This window comes from Odocoileus virginianus, chromosome 3 (assembly GCF_023699985.2).
Source record: "Odocoileus virginianus isolate 20LAN1187 ecotype Illinois chromosome 3, Ovbor_1.2, whole genome shotgun sequence".
NCBI lineage: Eukaryota > Metazoa > Chordata > Mammalia > Artiodactyla > Cervidae > Odocoileus > Odocoileus virginianus.
Genome location: NC_069676.1, coordinates 89,847,575 through 89,871,788, shown reverse-complemented (window position 1 = coordinate 89,871,788; position 24,214 = coordinate 89,847,575). Strand labels below are relative to the sequence as shown.

At 39.0% G+C, this 24,214-nt stretch overlaps 1 long non-coding RNA gene across 6 annotated transcripts in view; it reads right to left on the bottom strand.

The window, feature by feature from the left end:
• Positions 1-24,214, bottom strand: part of LOC110145253 (uncharacterized) — a 273,926-nt gene that overhangs the window by 34,421 nt on the left and 215,291 nt on the right. For 5 of the 6 annotated variants that reach the window (XR_011487009.1, XR_011487014.1, XR_011487012.1 and 2 more), the window contains one exon: positions 1,954-2,035. This is a non-coding gene — a long non-coding RNA (uncharacterized lncRNA). Of the gene's footprint in view, positions 1-1,953; positions 2,036-7,188; positions 8,037-15,761; positions 15,991-16,364; positions 16,461-24,214 lie in introns of those variants that run through there. The other variant, XR_011487011.1, reaches the window with a different exon arrangement.

Sequence of the window (24,214 nt, the reverse complement as noted above, 5' to 3'; positions counted from 1 at the left end):
AATGAAGAATCTGTAATCCAACTTGAGTTTTCTATGTTGGGTGATTATACCCTTCAAACAATAGAGTTCTTATGTAAAAAATACTATTTAAAAAATTTGCATAAAACTTTAGCTATTTTATAACATCTACTTTCCCTCTAGTTGTAAAAGTAATAACTACTCATGGCAGAAAACTTGTATACAAAAAAAGAGGTTTAAAATCCTCCATAATATCATTATTTAGACATAACCACTGTTAGGGCTTCCCAGGTGGCTCCATGGTAAAGAATTCACCTGCCAATGCAGGAGACGCGGGTTCGATCCCGGGGTCAGGAAGATCCCCTGGAGGAGGCAATGGCACCCCACTCCAGTTATTCTTGCCTGGAAAATTCCATGGACAGAGAGCTTGGCGGGCTACAGTCCATGGGGTCGCAACGAGTCAGACATGACTGAGCACGCACACACTGTTAACACTTACGGCCTTTCCATAATTTTACTGTGTATGTGTCTCAGTAATATGTCTTATGATAACATAAAATTGGATATCTCACTGCACATATTGTTGTATATTTTTCCACTTTCAATATTTTAAAACTAACATCTGCTTTATAGGACTTTTTCTGTTGGTCTGATTTCATTAATGGCTTTTTTTTTTCTTTTCCAATTCCCATTATGTTTGGCAAGTAAGAGCGATTACAAAATAAAATCCCTAGTTTTATAGTCTGAAAGTAATAACCCTTAGCTGAATTAATCGCTTATCTTCATATTGGCACATTTTGGTTTCCAAGACTAAGATATTCAGAAATAAATTTTTATAGATGGTTGGATGGCATCACCGACTCGATGGACACGAGTTTGAATAAACTCTGGGAGTTGACGGTGGACAGGGAGGCCTGGCGTGCTGCAGTCCATGGGGTCACAGAGTCGGACATGACTGAGCGACTAAACTAAACTGAAATAGTTAATTCATCCTGATCTGAGGAGCAACAAAGGACTAACCCTTTATTACTTGTTCCAAATTTCTTCTGGGCTTCTATAGTGTTCCTGTTTCACTTTGGAAACTAGAAGTCTTGTCTTTAAATTAATGAGAAGATAATTTTCTTTCCTATTGTCAATGTCATTATCAAATCTCATATGAATGAGCTGAATCACACCAAGGGCATAAAGTCCCCAGTGAGCCCACTGATTCAAAATGCTGCACTGGGCCACTATTCCATTGCTCCGTAAGTATTCTGACATAGACTAAAGTCCAGCATGCCCCTTCCAAAACCAGCTTATCCTGCTCACACACAAAAGCAGTAGTTCAGTTTTACTACAGTACCATGGGTGGTAGGGGGCATACAACTCAAAAGAGAGATTTAAAAAGCACCACTAAGTTCAATCTCCCTATTCAAGATGACAATTCTTTTTCTTCCTGAAAAGGAAGTTCTATCCATTTGTGCAGTTGAGTCTCTTATTCGAAAGTTCTATCTATAGCTTGCTTACTTCAGTATTCACCATAGAAACAGACTTAGAGAACTACCTTATCATTTTGTAGTGAGTGTTTCACAAATAAAAAAAGGTAGAATTGATGAATGTTTCCCTATTAACTGATGAAGCTTTCCTCTAGAGATGCTCATGTGTCCAACAGCCTTTGGCAAAATGTCATGAGCAGACAAATATTTTATGCCTGGGTCTCCTGTTTCTGGAAACTTAAGGCAATGTTAAGGAGATGGAGCATTTCAATGAAGATTAAGTCCAGGAGACATGGTATCTATGCTGGCCAAGAGGCAGAAGTGGATACCTTCCTCTACCGTGTAGAGTAGAATGATCTTTACAAAACTTGGTGACTAGAAATGTTCAATGAAAAGCTAACAATCTTGACTGATGACTTAGATTTTTCATGGTAAAATGTACAGAACATATTGCTTATACAGGCCACTTACAAAAGTATTACAAGATGAAGTATTTTCAGACCCCACAAAAATTGCTTACCTGGATTACTCCATTAGACACCACAAAGGGAAATTTTCAGACTGGCAATTTCCTCTTGTGCATAGCAATATGTGTTCATTCTCTGTAAATAGGGGAAAAGAAATCATATTTTTCAACTTCCTGGGCACTGGGATGAGAACTGGTTCAACTGGATCAATACCAGTCAAACAAAAGCATTCACTTTAAAACCAAAGGTAATAGGGTTTGCAGAATTCCAGGAGAAAACATCTGAAGTGAGTTATGTTGAGGAAGAATACTGCTAAATTTTAAAACTGTAATAAGAGGCCAGTTTTCTTCTCTCAGATTTCTTCCCTGTGTCTCTTCAAACCACTCAGTAAGTACACAAAGGAGCAAGATACAGAAATGAAACTGAGCAACCCCTCCAAAATGTAAAAGACTTAACCCAAGTCAAGCATGGATACAAAGCAAGAATTCCCTAATTTTTTTAAGTTGTAGCCAGTTGACCATTTCAGGAAACAGTACAGTATGAATCCTGAGTCACTATGAATTGATTCAGTAAAAAGAGTATTTTAATAGAATGAAACTTAAAATAATCTGACATTTACTTAAATTTTACATCAAGTAGGTGGTAATGATGCCTAAGCTTAAGAAATACACATATTCTAAATACTATTTCAGTTCAGTTCAGTTCAGTTGCTCAGTCGTGTCCAACTCTTTCAACCCCATGGACTGCAGCACACCAGGCCTCCCTATCCACCACCAACTCCCAGAGTTTACTCAAACTCATATCCATTGAGTCGGTGACCCCATCCAACCATCTCATCCTCTGTCATCCCCTTCTCCTCCCAACTTCAATCTTTCCCAGCTTCAGGGTCTTTTCTAAGGAGTCAGCTCTTCTCATCAGGTGGTCAAAATATTGGACTTTCAGCTTCAGCATCAGTCCTTCCAATGAATATTCAGGACTGATTTCCTTTAGGATGGACTGTTTGGATATCCTTGCAGTCCAAGGGACTCTCAAGAGTCTTCTCCAACACCACAGCCCAAAAGCATCAATTCTTTGGTGTTCAGCTTTCTTTCTAATCCCACTCTCACATCTATACATGACTACTGGAAAAACCATAGCTTTGATTAGACAGACCTTTGTTGGCAAAGTAATGTCTCTGCTTTTTAATATGCTGTCTAGGTTGGTCCTAACAGCATAGCCAAATTATATGCTCCTGGAGTTTTTTGGAAGAAGAAGAAACAACTGAATGGAATCACTGAAGAGCAATCTACAGAACTGGGCCTGCTCACTTTGGGAAAATGTGACCACAGGGACTACATGTTCAAGAACTAAGAACCACAGATGCTCTCTCCTATCCCACAGTCACCTTCCCTCAAGGCTACCTTTCTGCCCACCTCTGGGGAGCAACATTCATGTAACAGGCATACCTAGAAGAGGTTTGATTCCAGACCACTGCAGTAACATGAATATTGCCATAAAGCAAGTCACGTGAATATTTTGGGGTGTCCCCATGCATACAAAAGTTATGTTTACACTGTACTTCAGTCTATTAAGTGTGCAACAGCATTATATCTTTTAAAAAACATGCACACCTTAATTTAAAAAATGTATGTGTGAGCTCAATTGTCTGACTCCTGGTGACCCCATGGGCTATAACCTGCCAAGTTCCTCTATGAGATTTCCCAAGCAAGAATGTTGAAATGGATTGCCATTTCCTCCTCCAGAGGATCTTCCCAACCTAGGGATTGAATCCACATCTCTTGTGTCTCTTGCACTGGCACTACACCTTTATTGCTTAAAAAAAAAAAAAAAAATTGCTAACCATCAACTGACAATGCAGACTTGCCACAAACCTTGAGTTTGCAAGAAGCATGGTAACTGTGAAGTACAATAAGGGGAAGAACAATAAATTGAGATGGCATGCCTATACAGTACACGTGGTCGGTGGCCACTGGGACTGGGCAGCATGGCAGAGATGTCTCCCAGACAAAGGAAAAAGTCAGGAGGAGTTGGCTACTGTTTGCTCGCCTCCCTCCACGCACACTTGAATCTTTCACTCCAGCATTAATTCAACAACCATTTGTACAGAATTGTATCCATCAATTCTCAGTAAGAGATGTCAGACAACCTGACTCAAACTGGCTTAGTAAAAAAAAAAAGAAGCTCACCTTTTCCTGTGATGGACAGTCCAGGAGTACATTCGCTTCGGGTGAACTGTTTGTGTCATCAGAATCCTGTGTGCCTCCCACCCCCTGACTTCACTTCCTCTGCGTTGACTTATGACAGTACTTTGTGAATTGTTTAGTGCTATGCAAAGATGGGCTCAATAAAGGACAGAAATGGTAGGGACCTAACAGAAGCAGAAGATATTAAGAAGAGGTGGCAAGAATACACAGAAGGACTGTACAAGAAAGATCTTCATGACCCAGATAATCACGATGGTGTGATCACTCACCTAGAGCCAGACATCCTGGAATGTGAAGTCAAGTGGGCCTTAGAAAGCATCACTATGAACAAAACTAGTGGAGGTGATGGAATTTCAGTTGAGCTATTTCAAATCCTAAATGATGAGGCTGTGATAGTGCTGCAGTCAATATGCCAGCAAATTTGGAAAACTCAGCAGTGGCCACAGGACTGCTGTGGCCACAGTTTTCATTCCAATCCCAAAGAAAGGCAATGCCAAAGAATGCTCAAACTACTGCATAATTGCACTCATCTCACATGCTAGTAAACTGATGTTTAAAATTCTCCAGGCCAGGCTTCAGCAATACATGAACCATGAACTTCCAGATGTTCAAGCTGGTTTTAGAAAAGGCAGAGGAACCAGGGATCAAATTGCCAACATTCACTGGATCATCAAAAAAGCAAGAGAGAGTTCCAGGAAAACATCTATTTCTGCCTTATTGACTATACAAAAGCCTTTAACTGTGGATCACAATAAACTGTGGAAAATTCTGAAAGAGATGGGAATACCAGACCACCTGATCTGCCTCTTGAGAAACCTATATGCAGGTCAGGAAGCAACAGTTAGAACTGGACATGGAACAACAGACTGGTTCCAAATAGGAAAAGGAGTCCGTCAAGGCTGTATATTGTCACCCTGCTTATTTAACTTATATGCAGAGTACATCATGAGAAACGCTGGGCTGGAAGAAGCACAAGCTGGAATCAAGATTGCTGGGAGAAATATCAATAACCTCAGATATGCAGATGACACCACCCTTATGGCAGAAAGTAAAGAGCTAAAGAGCATCTTGATGAAAGGGAAAGAGGAGAGTGAAAAAGTTGGCTTAAAGCTCAACATTCAGAAAATTAAGATCATGGTATCCGGTCCCATCACTTCATGGCAAATAGATGGGGAAACAGTAGAAACAGTGGCTGACTTTATTTTTCTGGGCTCCAAAATCACTGCAGATGGTGATTGCAGCCATGAAATTAAAAGATGCTTACTCCTTGGAAGGAAAATTATGACCAACCTAGACAGCATATTAAAAAGCAGAGACATTACTTTGTCAACAAAGGTCTGGCTAGTCAAGGCTATGGTTTTTCCAGTGGTCATGTATGGATGTGAGAGTTGGACTATAAAGAAAGCTGAGTGCCGAAGAATTGATGCTTTTGAACTGTGGTGTTGGAGAAGACTCTTGAGAGTCCCTTGGACTGCAACGAGATCCAGCCAGTCCATCCTAAAGGAGATTAGTCCTGAGTGTTCTTTGGAAGGACTGAGGTCGAAGCTGAAACTCCAATACTTTGGTCACCTGATGCGAAGAGCTGACTTATTCGAAAAGCACCTGATTCTGAGAAAGGTTGAGGGCAGGAGAAGGGGACAACAGAAGATGAGATGGTTGAATGGCATCACTGACTCAATGGACATGGGTTTGGGTGGACTCCGGGAGTTGGTGATGGACAGGGAGGCCTGCTGCTGCTGTTCATGGGGTCGCAAAGAGTTAGACACGACTGAGTGACTGAACTAAACTGAACTGAGACAAACTACTAAAAGGTAAAATTCTCCCAGTTAATAGTCATCATTTTCTCCTACCTTTGTTATTAATTCTAAACTCAACGCAATCATCTTGTGAGAACATTAACCTATTAGTCAATACGTAAATAAGTACCTTGAAGAATAAAAATGACCACACCTTTAAGTGAAATGGAGGTAATTTAGTCTGAATCAGAATCACTGGGGTGGAGCTTGAGCATTTTTAGCAGCTCTCTAGATGATACTTCTGAGTAAGATCACTAGCCTGTATAGTCAACAAATAGCACTGAGAACTAACTTGCCTGAAGTTGTGGAATGTTTAAAAGAATTCAATAGTTATTGTGATATTAAAAATGTATCTAAATTATACTATTGTAAAATTTTTATTTGAAGAGTCCTTAGAATAGATATTTCAAGTTTTCAAAAACTCCTAGGACCCTCAGAACTCTCTAAGCTTTCCTTAAATTTCACTCTTAATGTCTATTCCCACCTTCAGATAACTTTTATTCACATATAATTTTAGGGTAATATCCAGAGCAAACTTGAAACTCCTGCTTTATTTTAAATATGTTGGGATATTTTTGAAATGTTAAGATGTTTCTTTTTTTCTCCCAGTGTTCCCGTCTTTCCTTCACTTCATTCAAAGAAAGAAGATGCCTAAGAGGGGTAGTGAAGATGCCTAAGAGGGGTAGTGAAATAAAGGCAAAAAGCAGAAAAAAGTCTAAGAGTCTTTCTGACTTCTCAAATGTTTAAAAATTTAAATAGAAAACATTTGGGATAGAGGAAAAAAATTGAAAGAAACAGGAAGATGTAACACTTATCACCTCCATTCACCCCCACCACACACACACACATAAATACACACACAGATAAAAACAGAAATGAGTCCCCTAGGTGATGATAATAGTAGAGATTTTGGAAGGTCCTATAAGGATGACACTATCATATGACTCTTGGTGGACCTAAGTAGACAAGAACATAGAAAGTTCAGAATCTCCCATACTTATTCCCACCCCCACACAGAAACAGTTAAAATTCTCCTGAGTCCATGTAGAAACCAAAAGTGGTACTTGGAGGAATTGAGAGAGACACGTGGATACCAACATGATAATTTTGGACTATCTTGCTTCAGCTGACTAAAACTTTTAGTCATTTGCCATGCGCTCTCTTCTGGTGGAAGAAAAAAAAAGGACTTGATAAATATGGACTACTGTTTGGAGAGTGCAGAACCACAAAATTGAGCCATTCATTTGCAAAAGGTAATGTATATATTTTATAAAGGGACAGGAAAGAATTCAGGGACTATCAACAAAGTCTTCGTATCCACTCAGATACAAAATATGTTAGTATACTAACACGCTGTGTGTATTAGCTGTCCATTGCTGAGTAACAAATTATTCCAGAACTTGATGGCTTAAATCACAATGACTCTGTATTATCTCATACAGCTTCTGACGGTCACAAATTTGAGAGTGACTCAACTGTGTCACTTTTGGCTCAGGCTCTCTCCTGAATCAAAATGTCAGCTGCAACTGTACTCATCTGACAGCTGAACTGAGTCTGAAAGATCTACTTCCAAACGGCTCACTCACAAGACTAGCAAGGTCACCTTGGCTCTTGGCAGGAGGGCCTAACTAGTCCCCACCAAGTTGCTTGAGGATTCTTCCAAAGTGAGGAAACTGGCTTCTCTCAAGAGAGAGACCTGAGAGAAGGCAAGGTAGAAACCACAGTGTGGCTTTTACGACCAAGCTTCAGAAGTTGCACACTCGTCATTTACTCTAGGATCCATCGGTTACACAGGTCAAGCCTACTGATTGCAGCAGAGGGTTAGCCAAGCTGAAAAATATTAGGACATGGCTCATTAGGAACCATCTTGGAGGCCGGCTACTACCGCCTGCTACTTTGTAATATTTCCACTAGGGAATAAAAGAGGCTTGCCTCAAATGAAAAAGAAAACATTCTAATTAAATGTCATCCCTGTCAGTCAGCTCAGATATAAAAAAAGGCAGGCAGTTCACTTCATTTTCAAAAGCAAACAATGAGTTACGTTGCACTCTTTGAACTTGACTCTGAATAAACTTCTTCTGGTCTGTCTTCCAAACAGAAGGCATCAGGTGCATATGGGAAGCTTCACCTTTGTGGCTTAGACCGAAGAAATAAAAATGAAACCGCATGAGTAAAGCATTGAGAAACCGGCATGGATAATATCTGATTTTTATTTAACATTATTTTGAATGGAAAATAAAAGGGACATTGCTATAAAAACTCTTCAGATTAATGTCTGTTTCTTAAAACCCTGAAACTTTCACTTATTGCTCTATAAAACATCCAACTAACTTAGGACTTGGCAAGGAGAAGGGCGTTTTTCCCAATCTTTGTCCAAGAATTTCCAGCAGTGACTGGTGTGTACTAAAAACTAAGGGAGAATCTGTCCACCCCCATCCCCATGCCCTGGTATTGTATAAGCCCCCCAGACCTGTATGTAATCCTGGAAAGGTGGGCAGAAGCTCAAACACCACAATGAAGGCATAGCTAAAATTAAGTTGCAGAAAAAAATGTAGGTTATATTTCTTTCACACATGTCTAAAATACCAAGTATTCTGATAAAAATGAAGCCAATGCTTGAGAGGTGAAAAAAATCCCTAATGCTATCTACATTAAAAAAAAAAAAATGGGTAGCTTAACCCATTTTGATCATGCCATTTAGTCAACTCAATTTTTCAAAAAATCTTCAAAGAAAGTTTTAAATGAAAGTGGATAGCAGAGGTTTGCCTCTATTAAAAACAGAAATTATAAAATAAATCATTTGTATGCCAAGAACCACATTAGGCATCTTTTTTCATCTCATTTGTCTCCCGACAAAACTGAGAATTTTGCATTTTTATTTCCAATTTTCAGATGAGAAATTTGAGAGTCAGGAAGTTTAAATAACTTATCCAAGGATATTTATTAAAGCCAGGTTGGAATTCCTGACTCTAAAACCTATTTTCATTCCATTAAACATACTGTCTCTGGTACAGTGGCTTCCTTCTCTGAATAGAAGCAAATTTCTTCTTCTTATTGAGGAAGATATTTACCACAGAAACACCATGAAAATATCATATGTACAACACAGAAGAGGAAAACAATCATTATCAATCCTAACTAGTACCCACTAGGCCTGACATACTCTAAGCTTAAGATATTATTTATGTATTTATTTATATGCATTTGTATATAAATATAAATACATGAAATACTATATAGATCTCCAAAATGAAGCAATGAGGCATGGCAGCAGCAGGAATAGAACGTGACACTGGAGCACATGCTGCTACTCCTGCCACAACTAAAGAGACGCCCTCAGGCTGCCGTGAAGAGCCTGCTTGCTGCAACTAAGATCTGACTTGACACAAGCAAATAAGTAAAAATAAATGAATAAGAATATGGCACTTGAAATGAAAAATTCCTTACCACACATGGGCTTTGCAGTCCCAGGTACGGACTGCAAAACCGCTCAGACCACATGTAAGGGAAACGGTCTGCTCGTTAACCAGGTCACCCAAAAGAAAACCTCAGCAGCCTTCATTCTACAATGTACTCCTTACCTCCCAGACTTCCTCATTCTCATTTAGTTGCAAATTCAGAAGGAAAGCTCAACTCTGAGAACTTTGAATGTTGGTCCTTAGCAGCCAATCACCTCTTTATCCGTGTTTTTAATAGAGAAACCAAGGCACGGGAATCCAACTCTTTCTAAGCCACACAAATGGAATTTGCCAGAGTTTTCCTTCATGACTCCATGTACTTATAGGACTTCACTTGTCCTTATAATTAGTCATATACCCAAAGTTTCCCAGGTTTTTGGAAAATGAGGCAGCTCACACACACACACACACACACACACACACACACACACACACAAATATTTTAAGGTTCTAAAACAATTATTTTATTACATTGACTTTGGAGTTATAAATATATAATTACTATTTTACCAGATCATTCTGTGCAGCTGTGTCACTACTCAGAAAATTTTGAAATAGCTTTTTGCAAAGCAGAGAGAAGGCTGCAGGAAATATTTTTTAAGTGGTTAGAATTCAGTTCTCAGATGAATTCTTTTAAGTACTGTTGTGCTTTTTACCAGTAGCATGCTGGCATTGGTAAGAAAACAAAAATAATTATGCAATTATTATGAAACTCCGTGTTCAACAATACTTTTTACTTCCCAAAAAGGGAAGAGAAAAAAAAATCCTTTGTCTCCTGTAGATTTCTCCAAAATACTTGAAGATATATAAGAAAATTTATAGCATTAGGACAACATGCTTCCAAGATTTGCTTGCCCTTGACAGATATGCTGTGCAATTTAAAAGCCAAAATCTTTCCCACAAAATAGGAAAGACTGAAATCCCATCTGAAACTCAAAACAGCTTTTTAAAAAGAGAAAAAATTTTAAGTTTAATATATTTATTTTTCATTTTATTATCTTCAGTATTTTGAAAAGTATTAAAACCAGAATTACTACTCAAAAACCCCACCATAAAAAAGGTCTTCTGCTTCTAGCACTATAGAAAATATTTTTAAAAATATTTTAAGATTATAAAACAATGCAGAAAAAAAAATGCAGAAATAGAATGAATTTTAAAGAGACAACAGAAATTATTGCTCTTTAAAGACTAATCTAGCAAATTCCCTAGTTATTTGAATTTTTAAAATTTCTTAGAAAAGTGCCACTGTCTATACAAAAAATGTGTTTTTATTTTATTAGATGTGTCTGAGCTTTCATTAGAATCTAGAACAGAAGTATATAAAGTTTCAATTTCCTTATCTAAATTGCTTTCTGTAATTCCTATATTCAACAAACATAGCTTAGGTTACATGGAATCCCTTAACACCCAGGAAAGATTCCAGGGTCTGCTTTTTGGTTCTTCCCAACCACTTTTTTCATGGGTTCATTTCACATCGATCTCACACCTTGGAAAAATACAGGTCTAAAGGGTCACTCGAAGGAGAGATTTTCCTGTTTACAATAAGGAATGGAAATTGAGGACTTTGATACTGCCATAGAAATGACTCTGTAAATACTGGGCCTATTCCAAGCCAGAATGAACTGGAATGTTCTCTTTTTTCTTTTTAAATTATGAGATTGGAATATGGACAGAGAGAAGATCTGGTCAAGATGGTGGGAAATAGAAAAAGAGTGTGTCTGAGAGAATTCCCCACACTTCTGCCAGCAAGCTCCCACTTCTGGGACTTCTCTAGTGGCTCAGACGGTAAAGCATCTGCCTGCAATGCGGGAGACCTGGGTTCAATCCCTGGGTAGGGAAGATCCCCTGGAGAAGGAAATGGCAACCCGCTCCAGTACCCTTGCCTGGAAAATCCCATGGACAGAGGAGCCTGGTGGGCTGCCGTCTATGAGCAGCAGCAGGGAACTAGAGCCATATGCTGCAACTAAGAGCTTACACACAACAACTAAAATATCCCACATAGTGACTAAAAGACACCACATGCCACAGCTAAGACCCGGCACATCCAAATAAATAAATATTTTTTAAAAATGCAAGAGCCTTTCCCACTTTAGACAAATCAGAAATTTTCAGAGAAACGAACTTAGGAAAAATCCTTGGATTTACACTCTGAGGACTGTAAAGCTAACGATATTGGTTACCAGGGCAAAACATGGCGTTTTCAAAGTCACAACACAGTCCATATCCTGCCTGTAACTTTAGGGGCTCATTCTTCTATAAAATACTCTATTGATTCTTTTAATATTTGTTCTTTGAGTCCAGAGGGGAGGTGAAGGAAGATTACTCTATAGGAGTTATCCACAGCATCCATCCATTGACCCTTCCTGACCTTTGAGACAAAGGTACTATCTTGTCATTGCTTAAAAGGCCTAGAAAATATTTCTGTAGGCCAACTTCCCATGGTAACTAAAAACTGTCTAGAGAGTATTTAAAGCATCTTAGAACAAGAAAGAATGAGCTGTTACTACTGAATGTTAACTTAGGGAGTTCCATTTTAAAGTAGCCCAGCTTAATGCAATGAGTATTAAATTAATTTTAATTCTACTATTTTGTCCACTCACAACCAGGAAGCTGCAGATCTATCAGGCTCCCAAGCCTGGCTTCTTTCCACTCTACCACACTGACTCCCATGAAAGGCTTGGCTTCTTGGAAGCAATCCTTGGGAACCCCAGGACAGAGCCACCTGCCCCCTCAACAGGGGAAGTCAGCAAAAGATTAACTCAGGTGGCGCCATGGGAAGAACCTGCCGGCCAAATGCAGGAGACAGAGGAGATATGGGTTTGATCCCTGGGTTAGGAAGATCCCCTGGACGAGGGCATGGCAACCCACTCCAGTATTCTTGCCTGGAGAATCCCACAGACAGAGGAGCCTGGTGGGCTACAGTCCATAGGGTCGCAAAGAGTCAGATATGATGGAAACAACTTAGAATGCATGCATGGATATATGTAGGAGTGTGGTGTTGTAGGAGTGCTATGTGGGCAACAAGAGACCTGAATGGGCTTCCCAGATGATGCTAGTGGTAAAGAACCCACCCGCCAATGCAGGAGATGTAAGAGATGAGGGTTCGATCCCTGGGTCAGGAAGTTCCCCTGGAGGAGGGAGGGCATGGCAACCCACTCCAGTATCCTTGCCTGGAGACTCCCATGGATAGAGGAGCCTGGTGGGCTACAGTCCATGGAGTCTCCAGAGTCAGACACGACTGAAGCACCTAAGCACACATGCACGCAGAGACCTGACTGTTAGCACCCTAGAGTCTGTAAAAGGCTTGGGGTGCTTGAATATCCCTGAGGATTCAATTTAGGATTAGAATGAGAAAGAAGGTAATGATCCAGGCAATAATCATTCTGGGAGGACACAGTCCCTGGGGGTAATGAGTGGATTAACTTTATCTTTCCTCCCTTCATCCACTACACCGAAACAATTCTGTAAGGATACTGTGCTTTCCTTTATTTCCACCCCCTGCTCGTTCTCTCCTTTTCTTCTTAGTGAGACACTCAGTTCATGCCTTTTAGAACTAGTAGTGATCAGCTGCAGAAAGTGGCCCTTCACGACTCATATCCCTCCCCACAGGCAGTGCAAATTCTACCCCTAAACTGGTGCATCACATCTCATTAGAGGAAAAACGGCACCTCCTAAACAATGGCTGAAGAGAAGGGCTGGGGACACACATATTTTGACAATCAGGTTTCTGTCACTGAAACCGCTGATCTGACCATGAAAATAAAATATGCAACTGACCATTTGTGAAGTTATTTGAGACAGGAACTGAGTTAAATGGACACAGGTTCACTGGTGGGTTTATGACACTGGACAAGCAAGATACACTTCTTTGGGAGAAGGCTAATTCTGTACATTTAAGACTGGCAGCGTCCATGGAGTGTCCTAGGACAGGGCTGAGCTCAGGAGATTTCATTCAATTGTTAAACAGTGTAAGCTGAAGTCTGGACAAGATGAACATGACATTAAGACTGTTCCGCAGCAAAGATGAATTGCAGGATTCAAACAGCAGCCTAAGTCCTGCCAGTTAAAATGTCAGGGAGGTGGGAAGGACAGGGAGCTTGGGCTCCTCTTGGGAGTGTGTCCAAGTATCCATGACTAAGGAGATGCACAGAGTTTTGCATTTTCAGACAACCAAGATAACTGAGAAAACCTGTCTTATATGTACCTGGATATAACGCAAAAAAACACACCACTTCATATTTGAGTCCTTATGAAATTTCTCACACTCTGTGTTTGACTATTTTTTAAATAGAAGATCAATTAGCCAACAAAGACCTTAATCAATGCTAATTTTAATTGCTTACAGAGGTCAATCTGATGAAACTTACATTTTTTTAAAAAAGGACAGAGATAAAGCCCTACTTCTTAGATAGTCTGATAAATCAATAGACAATGAGACCTTGGAATTCTTTTTCTTCTTTAAGATCCTTCAGGTGATTCTAAGGGGCAATAGCCAAGGTTGGAAAGCACTAATCTGGTAAAATCAGTGGTTTTTAAAAGAACAGATTTAGCAAATATTCCTAAGGTCATGATAACCTCACAATGACAAATGTTGGGTTTCCCTTAAGCATTGATGGGTGGCTATTTAAAAAGAATTTTTAAAAATACAATGTATGGTTAGGTTGCAGTGATTGTGAGTATTCACCTACAAGAGTCACAGAAAATTAAAACTCTTCCTAGTATTACACCAATGGTTGGGGTAAAATTTCCATTGATAGCATCTAGGGATGCCTGATAAGGCTGTTCAAGTTATGCACTGCACAACTCCAAGGGGTTACATTCATACATTTGCATCTCACTGGGGAAATAGGAGTGTAGCTTAATATTCAGACTTCTGTCATGTTTAGACATACATCACAAAATGTTACCCTGACTATTTTGTACAGAAATTATAGTACAGGAGATTTTTCTCTCTCAGTGTAGAAAATGTGTTTTGCCTCTCAGCTGACAAAGAATAAAATAAAATATTCTGGTGCTGAAATTAGAGACAGAGAAGCTAAGGTGAACATCTGCTCTTCATGTCATCCAGAACCCCTTCTTCTTTTCTATGATATTAGACATCCTCCTTGTATGAGGCAATATTCTCCAGAGAAACAGAACCATAGGATGTATACATGGAGATTTAGTATAGGAATTGTCTCATATGATTGTGAAGGCTGAACAGGTCCACAGTCTGCCATCTGCAAATAGGAGAACTCAGAATGCTAGTGGTGTAATTCAGTCTGAGTCCAAAGGCCTACAGACCAGAAATGTTTCTTCAAAAGCGGAAAACGTGGATGTCTCAGCTCAAGCCAAAAGGGTTTCATATTCATGTCCTCTTCTGAACAGTGACATGGGCTAAAAGACAGAACGTCATCCTGAGATGCACCATCTTTTGTCTACAGGACTGGAACCAATGAGTGTGTGTGTGTGGATCACGGGTGACAGAGGAGCCGCCAGCAACAAAAAAATCTCAACTTTGGGTCTCTTAAAAGGGATTTACATTACTTTTTCAAATTTTCCCTGTGCTCAGTACCTCCTCCAATGTGAGATCACCTCTCATTCACTATCATACCAGCAGCCTGATCATTTTAATAATTCACCGTTTCAAGGAGCCATGGAAAGAGAAAAGAAATTGCTTTTAGACACTGTCTTATTCAAGCAAAAGGAAATGGTTTCTGAACCACAGAAAACAAATAAACATGCCTCTACCTGGAACTTCACTAGTATTTGCCTGTTGTCTGGCACTAAAAGATGTGCTTTAACATAATGGTGCAGTGTGTGGCTGGAGATTCTGAATGTTAGCAGGGATATCTAAACTCTGTAAGACGATGTTAACCGTCTAGGACCACTGAACTTGGATGAACTCCCAAATGCTGGGTGTCAAACCACGTGCTAAATGTCTTTCCATATAGCAAAATGAAATGCCAAATTCTGAATGGCAGCCCAGCTTTTACAGCTTCCAAAGAAGTATATTCTATCACTGCTCAAAACGTAATGCAGGCACACTTACATACACATATGTATATGGGCATGGTGAATGACAACACTCATAATATGGACACTTGGCACTATGGTGACATTGTTAAGCCTTCTAAAGAGTTATACATTTTCTATTCTCATGTCATTGATATATCGTTCATCCTTTGCCTGTGAATTGAAAAAATGCGTACTTTGGAACTCTGTGGGATCCTGCCGAATTCCTCAGGACCATGGTCAAACATAGTTAAATGGTTATCCTTTTCCATAATGTTATTCTTGGGCATGGAAAGGAATATCTTTTTAATAAAGGAAAATTGGCAAGGAGATCTCTTGCAGCACAGTCCTGGTTTGGCACAAAATGGGAGGCGCCAGGGATGCAAACATCTCATCTTCAGATCCTTACCTGGCCAAGACACAAGAGGACACACTGCCCTGGCAACGCATAGCAGTTGGCTGCACCACGGTGGGTCCCGGGCCTTTGGACTGACCCTCGCTCAGATGGTAGAAATCCAAAGTAAAGCAATGTGACCTGGCAAACACAGGATTCTGGAGCGGAGCGTGTGATTTCTTCCATTCCTATGGAGATCCTCATTTGGCTGGAAGTCCGCTCCAGGGACAAAGTGTTTCCAGATCTTTGGCAGAAAAAGAAATGCCCTCTTTTCAACTTTCTCTGTTTCAAAGAAGTAGAATGCTGACAAGAAAATATGAGTATCATCTGTACTATTGCTATAGAAATAATAGCCACATATATTTTAGTGTTGTACAATAGTGATGTTAACAGTGGCTACTTTCAAGATCATTGAAAAAATGTAATATTCTTCTCTGAGCTATAAAACAAGAGATAGTAGGTGAAATATATAGGTGTGCATATGTGTTGTATGTATGATATGAAATATGATAAAATATGTAAACATATGCATATATGCATGATATATGTGTGTATACACACATGTGGCCTATTGAGCATGTAGGACTCATGAGGTATAGTTATAAAAAGTCATTTTACTTCTGTATTCTGTACTCCTCTGTCCTTTTGAGTCTGGGGACATCTTCCTCTGCTCCAGATGGAAACGCGGACAATCTCATGCCTTTTCTGAGCACACTTAGGATACAGAAAAATATTACAATCACTTGAAGCTGTAAAATAGGATCATGATTCAGAAACTAGAATTTCTAGTCTGAGATATAAATCAGTGTGGCAGAAGCTAGGTGTTGCCCCCAACCCTGTTCCATCTCATTTACTGGGCTTGCACATCCGTCTCTCAGCTGTTGTGCAGGTGGTCGATGAATGGCTCCCAGAATATTCTCAGGAGCCTCTGAGAGAGGATTACAGGTTACACGGCAGATGTCTCCCTCATATATCACACTAAGGCTAGACTTTTACCCGAAATCACATCCTTGTTCTGCTTTTCCACCTTCCTTATCCTTAAACTTACTGACTTCTTCTGAAGAGCATTCCTCGAAAGGTTGTTTGACCCTGAACCCTACACTCAGGTTCTGCTTCTAGAGAATGTGATCTAAGACAAAACAAAGAATCTCTACTTTCATTTAAAGTGATGATTCTCTACCGTTCACTCAAGAGTTGTCTATAGGAAGGCCATCAACCATCAGAGAAGTGGGTACTTTCTTACTACATTTGCAGCTCACCACTATACCCACTCCACTCACTGACTGCTATTATCAAATATTTTTCCTACATCTCCTGATGTAAATATATGGCTTTTATTTTTAATATGACCAGTAATTCACTGAAATTTTCTGACATTAAAATATACTTCTGGTGGTTAAACAAAAAAAACCTACTTAGTCATGATGCTCTGCAGGTTTTGAGGCTATATTCAGGCTCATTTACATCCCTTTCATCTTTATTTCTCTTCTCTATCCTAATAATATCTAGAATTTTAGTTCTAGAAAGTTAGGAAGCTTTCTTGTTTTGGTTTCTTCCCTTTCACCTCCTGATAAGTTTTTGGACAAATAAACTTTAGTACATCTATTTACTCATCTTTATTTCTTATATCTTTGGCTGTATCTCCTAGAGTTTTTTGGTTTTTTGTCTTATTTGAGTATTCCCTCCAGGAGTCTTTACAAAGTGGTTCTTTGTGTGGCAAACTCGTTATGACCGTGCACATCTCCGCTGGACCCTCCGTGGTGTTGTTGAAATCTGACCATGGGTGTCTTCTGGGTGGTGGGCACTCACAAGTAAACATCAGAATCATCTGAGGGGCCGCCGGCTACCTTGGAGCCTCCACATGGCAAAAATTCACTTTACAGTTGATCTCTTGTATATCTCCCATATTTTGGCCCTCAAAGCACACCCATCCTCTCCTGTCACTGGGGGCTCCTTGCCTAGAAGGAAGCTCCTGAGAAAGTCTGCCTGGAAGGCAATGCAAGCCTGGCTACCTTCACCCGGTTCACAGGAAATGTGTGTATTCTTGGTATTCCGAATTATCAGCTCCTCCCACTTACTGACCCCTCTCCTCACTAATGCCTTCTGAGTGCCTCCAGCCCAGTCTCCCAGGCAAGAAAAAGATGGCAAACACACATCAGGTGCTTCCAAATACTCTTTCACTCTCTATAAACTTAAGAGCAAATTTATCTCTTAATAAAATGCTTGTGTTCAGGCATTATTCTTTAGCTTCAAGCTTTGGAAGATGAGGGTGGCTTTCTGTTTCTACTCTCCTGACATAGTATTATTGCAATTTTGGTTTAATAAATACTCCATTAGCAAACAAGAAGAAAAATTGTAACTGTGTGCTGCAACAGATGCTAACTGGCCTCATTGTGATGACCATTTAGTAATATATACAAACATAAAATTAGCATGTTATAGTTGAAACTAATAAAATGTAATGTGAATTATATCTCAATAAAAAATTTAAGATGATACTGTCAGAAAATGTAAGTGTTTAAACATGAGAGGAGATTTATATAAATTAGAGAAAAGTTGAGTATAATTGTGATAAGAACATAGGAAAAAATATGAATAAGACACTAATTCCAGGAAAAACATACCAAAAATATGCAGAAAAGGAAAAGTAATTCTTGCAGTACATAGTTCATTTATACACAGAGTTTACATGTTAAAATAATTTAAATCTGGAATAGAAGAATAATACAATTACACTTACACTATTTTACGAGAATAGAAACAGGGAAGAACCCTCATCTTCCAAAATTAAAAAATTAATTCCCAAAATTAAAAATTAGGAATTGAAAGCACAAGCATATTATTAAGAGATAAAATGGGTTTTGTTAATTTTATAAAGAGTAAAATGGTGTTTGTATCTAAGGGCAGGGAAATGGTAAGAAGTGTAATAGCAAGGAACTTTCATTTTTAAAAAAGACTGTAGATTTCTTGAATACCTATACTTTGTACATATACAAATTTGATAGAAAATAAAAAGCAAATTCTTAAAAATCAAAGGTTTAAATATGGATTATTTTGTAGGTGGCACTGGGAAAACTGGTTTCCATAAGGAAAAGATAAAAATAAATCTCTATATTTCTCATCATCCACAAAAGTAAGTTCAAATGAATGTAAGAGCTGTCCGTGAAATGCAAAGCTTTAAGTTTTTAGAAAAATATATGGGTGAATATATTTATGATATCAGTCTAGGGCAGAATTCTTAAAAGGCAGATCACTATAAAATGTAAGGGAAAATACTGATAAATTATCTTGCACATTACAATCAAAATCTTCTGTATCAAAAAAGTCACCATAAGCAAGGCCGAGACAAGAGACATTATGGGAGAAGATATTTGCAGAGTATACAATTGCTAAAGTATCTAAAGTACATATGGAATTCCTATAAACAGTAAGAAAAATGCAAAAAAGTTTAATAGAAAAAACAAATCAAGCAAACGATATAATCAGTTAATTTGCGGAAGAAGATATCTCAATGATCAATAAATACCAGAAAAGATAAGCAAACTTACCAGGATTAAACTAAAACAAGGAGAAATCATTACACACCAATGGTGTAGGATATGGAGAAGAATAATACAAACGTTGATAATACCAATAGTTGGAGAGTTTGTGGAAAAAGAGAATTTATGTATTGCTTATGAGAGAAAAAATTGGTACAATTAACTTGGAGAAAAATTATGATAATACCTAGAAAAGCTGAAAATGTACACAGGACATTAATTAAACATCTGGGTATAACCTTCAGACCTAGAGAAATTACCATACTGGTGGCCAAGGAGAACTAAACAAAGAGGTTTTTTTCTTGCATTTTCTGAAACAGAGAAAAATGGACAATAACCTAAATGTCCATAAATAAGAACTAGAGGAAATAGACAGTGGTTTATTCATAGAATGGAATACTATGCAACTGCTGAAAAGAATGAATTGGAGGTACATGGGAAAATTTCAGAAACGTTACCAAAGAGACAGGACCAATGTGAAATTGGAAATGGTACATATAATTCTACATATGTGAAATTTAAAAAACACAACAATTCTATTTATGCTCATAGACATAGATATATAGAGTAATACTCTCAAAATATTTATGGGAATACTTCCCAACCAGGAGCAACAGGCAAGTTTGACCTTGGAGTTCAAAATGAAGCAGGGAAAAGGCTAACAGTTTTGCAAACAGAATGCACTGGTCGTAGCAAACAACCTCTTCAAACAACACAAAAGATGATTCTACACATGGACATAGCCAGATGGTCAATACCAAAATCAGACTGATTGCATTATTTGCAGCCAAAGATGGAGAAGCTCAATACAGTCAGCAAAAACAAGACCAGGATCTGACAGTGGCTCAGATCATGAGCTTCTTATTGCAAAACTCAGACTCAAATTGAAGAAAGCAGGGAAAACCACTAGACCATTCAGGTATGACCTAAATCAAACCCCTTATGATTATATAGGGGAAATAACAAAGAGATTCAAGGGATTAGACGTGATAGACAGAGTGCCTGAAGAACTATGGATGGAGGTTTGTAATATTGCACAGGAGGCAGTGATCAAAACCATTCCCAAGAAAAAGAAATGCAAAAAGCAAAAATGGTTGTTTGAGGAGGAATAAGAAACAGCTTAGAAAAGAAGAGAAGCTAAAGGCAAAGGAGAAAAAGAAAGATGGAGTGATCTGAATGCAGAGTTCCAAAGAATAGCAAAGAGAGATAAGAAAGCCTTCCTCAGTGATCAATGCAAATAAATAGAGGAAAACAATAGAATGGGAAAGACTAGAGATCTCTTCAAGAAAATTAGAGATACCAAGGGAACATTCCATGCAAAGATGGGCTCAATAAAGTACAGAAACAGCAACAACCTAACAGAAGCAGAAGAGATTAATAGGTGGCAAGAATACATGGAAGAAGTATACAAAAAAGGTCTTAATGACCAAGATAACCAGAAAGGCGTGGTCACTCATCTAGAGCCAGACATCCTGAGTCTGAAGTCAAGTGGGCTTTAGAAAGCATTACTACAAACAAAACGAGTGGAGGTGATGGAATTCCAGCTGAGCTATTTCAAATCCGAAGAAATGATGCTGTGAAAGTGCTGCACTCAATATGCCAGAAAATTTGGAAAACTGAGCAGTTGCCAAAGGACTAGAAACTGTCAGTTTTCATTCCAAACCCAAAGGAGGGCAATGAAAAAGGATGTTCAAAATACTGCACAATTGCACTCATCTCATATGTAAGCAAGGTAGTGTGCAAAATCCTTCAAGCTAAGCATCAATAGTTCATGAACTGAGAACTTCCAAATGTATGAGCTGGATTTAGAAAAGGCACAGGAACCAGAGATCAAACTGCCAACACATGCTGCATCATAGAAAAAGCAAAGGAATTTCAGAAAAACATCTGCTTCATTGACTGTGCTGAAACCTTTGACTGTGTGGATCACAACAAACTGTGGAAAATTCTTCAAGAGATGGGAATACTAGACCACCTGACCTGCCTCCTGAGAAACCTGTATGCAGGACAAGAAGCAACAATTAGAACCAGACATGGAACAACAAACTGGTACAAAATTCAGAAAGGAGTACATCAAAGCTGTATACTATCACCCTGCTGTTTTAACTTACATGCAGAATACATCATGAAAAATGCTGAGTTGGATGAATCACAAGCTGGAATTAAGATTGCTGGGAGAAATATCAATATCTTCAGATAAGCAGGGAATTTCAGAAAAGCATCTAAAGACACCATCGTTATGACAGAAAGTAAAGAGGAACTAAAAAGCCTCTTGATGAAGGTGAAAGAGGAGAGTGAAAATGCTGGCTTAAGACCCAACATTCAAAACACTAAGATCATGGCATCCAGTCCCATCACTTTGTGGCAAATAGATGGGGAAAAGAAGGAAACAGAGATGGACTTTACTTTCTTAGGCCCCAAATACTACAGATGGCGACTGCAGCTATGAAATTAAAAGATGTTTTCTACATGGAAGAAAAGCTATGACAAACTTAGACAGTGAATGAAAAAGCAGAGACATCACTTTGCCAACAAAGGTCTGTAGAGTCAAAGCTACGGTTTTTCCAGTAGTCATGTATAGATGTGAGAGTTGGACCATAAAGAAGGCTGAGTGCCAAAGAATTGATGCTTTCAAACTGTGGTGCTGGAGAAGACTCTTGAGAGTCCCTTGGACCTCAATGAGATCAAACCAGTCAATCCTAAAGGAAATATCAGCCCTTAATATTCATTGGAAGGACTGATGCTGAAGCTGAAGCTCCAATACTTTGGCCACCTGATGCAAAGAGCCTACTCATTGGAAAAGATTGAAGGCAGGAGAAGGAGATGACAGAGGACGAGATGGTTGGATGGCATCATTGATTCAATGAACATGAGTTTGAGCAAATTCCAAGAGATAATGAAGGACAGGGAAGCTTGGCATGCTGCAGTCCATGCAGTCACAAAGAGTTGAACATGGCTGAGAAACTGAACAACAACAACAAGGGAGGGTAAGAGGGATGGAAAAAAGATGGAGAAAGGATATTAGGTGCATTGTCAATGCTTGGTTCAGTTCAGTGCAGTTCAGTCGCTCAGTTGTGTCCGACTCATTGCGACCCCATGAACCACAGCACGCCAGGCCTCCCTGTCCATCACCAACTCCTAGAGTCCACCCAAACCCATGTCCATTGAGTCAGTGATGCCATCCAACCATCTCATCCTCTGTCGTCCCCTTCTCCTCCTGCCCTCAATCTTTCCCAGCATCAGGTTCTTTTCAAATGAGTCAGCTCTTCGCATCAGGTGGCCAAAGTATTGGAGTTTCAGCTTCAAAATCAGTCCTACCAATGAACACCCAGGACTGGTCTCCTTTAGGATGGACTAGTTGGATCTCCTTGTAGTCCAAGGGACTCTCAAGAGTCTTCTCCAACACCACAGTTCAAAAGCATCAATTCTTCAGCACTCAGCTTTCTTTATAGACCAAATTTCACATCCATACATGACCATTGGAAAAGCCGTAGCCTTGACTAGACAGAGCTTTTTTGACAAAGTAATGTCACTGCTTTTTAATATGGTATCTAGGTTATAAACCCCCAAATAAAAATGACCTGAAGCAAACAAACAGAAGGCTAACATTTGTTGAACCTATGGAAGTAGAAACATGGGTATCTGAAACAATAGTTTTCTGTATGTTTAAAATTTTTGGCAACAGTTGTGTAGAAGAGTATGCACCATATGACCATCAGATATCCAGTCCTGTTTCTGAATTTCCTCTGAAAGCAGTTTTATGCTTTTAGCCAAATCCCTTAGCATCTTTTCATCTCAGTTCCTTTATTTGTAAATGGAAGGAAATAGCATTTTGCCTAGTCTGTTTCAGTGTTTGAGAGATGACTAAATGAAAAAAAATAGCCCCTTTGAAAACTATTAAGAGATAAATAATTAAATAATTGTTACTGTTTGTGTGTTGACATGTAAAAAAACCAGATATCTATAAAAAATACTGACACTAGATTGGGAAACTAATATCAACATACTGTGTATATTTTAACTATGGATTTTGTACTGCTATATTGACTGCAAAATTATACTAGTCATCTCATCCTATCTGGAGGCTTGACAAGGAGAGGGAGAAAATTTAGTCCCATCCTTCTTCTATCTCTGTCCCCTAAACACTCTAAGGATTTGAAAGATTTTAAAGCACAAAAGTCAGCCAGGATCCACTGGGAGGAAAAAAAAAATGTAGAGATAGTGATTTAGGATATGTCAGTTTAGTCAAAAAGGCTACTGGCAAAGGAACACAATGCTTGCTTATATTTGGAACTTTAAAAAATATTTTTTAAAAGAATCAGTTCAGTTCAGTCACTCAGTCACGTCTGACTCTTTGCAACCCCATGGACTACAGCACACCAGGCCTCCCTGTCCATCACCAACTCTTGGAGTTTACTCAAACTTATGTCCATTGAGTCGGTGAGGCCATCCAACCATCTCATACTGTCATCCCCTTCTTCTCCTGCCTTCAATCTTGCCAGCATCAGGGTCTTTTCAAATGAGTCAATTCTTTGCATCAAGTAACCAAAGTATTGGAGCTTCAGGTTCAGAATCAGTCCTTCCAATGACTATTCAGAATCGATTTCTTTTAGGATTGATCTCCTTGCAGTCCAAGGGACTCTCAAGAGTCTTCTCCAACACCACAGTTCAAAAGCATCAATTCTTCTGCACTCAGCTTTCTTTTTACTCCAACTCTCACATCCATACATGACAACTAGAAAAACCATAGCTTTGACTAGATGGATATTTGTCAGCAAAGTAATGTCTCTGCTTTTTAACATGCTGTCTAGGTTGGTCATAGCTTTTCTTCCAAGGAGCAAACATCTTTTAATTTCATGGCTGCTGTCAGTATCTGTAGTGATTTTGGAGCCCAAAAAAATAAAGACTCTCACTGTTTCTATTGTTTCT